The 366-nt window shown below is 59.8% G+C and overlaps 1 protein-coding gene across 12 annotated transcripts in view; it reads left to right on the top strand.

Moving 5' to 3' along the window:
• The window catches only part of LOC125488063, a 35,679-nt gene that overhangs the window by 21,375 nt on the left and 13,938 nt on the right, over positions 1-366 (top strand). The gene's annotated exons all lie outside the window — the stretch shown is intronic.

The raw sequence follows: 366 nt of genomic DNA, 5'->3' as shown, positions 1-366 counted from the left end.
CAGTGACAGTGCAGAGCTCCCTCTGAACTGCCCCAGTGACGGTGCAGCACTCCTCTCTACTGCTGCCCCTGATGTGCAGCACTGCTTTTTTGCTGTCCCAGTGACAGTGCAGAGCTCCCTCTGCATTACCCCAATGATGGTGCAGAGCTCCCTCTGTACTACCCCAATGATGGTGCATCGCTCCCTCTGTGCTGCCCTAGTGACAGTGCAGAACTTTCTCTGTCCTGCCCCAGTGATGCTGCAGCAGTCCCTCTGTGCTGCCCCAGTGCTGGTGCAGCGCTCCTTCTGTGCTGACCCAGTGCTGGTGCAGCGCTGCCTCTGTGCTGACCCAGTGCTGGTGCAGCGCTCCCTGTGTGCTGACCCAGT

This window comes from Rhincodon typus, chromosome 48 (genome assembly GCF_021869965.1).
Source record: "Rhincodon typus isolate 14 chromosome 48, sRhiTyp1.1, whole genome shotgun sequence".
Lineage (NCBI taxonomy): Eukaryota > Metazoa > Chordata > Chondrichthyes > Orectolobiformes > Rhincodontidae > Rhincodon > Rhincodon typus.
This window is presented reverse-complemented; position numbering and strand designations above follow the sequence as displayed.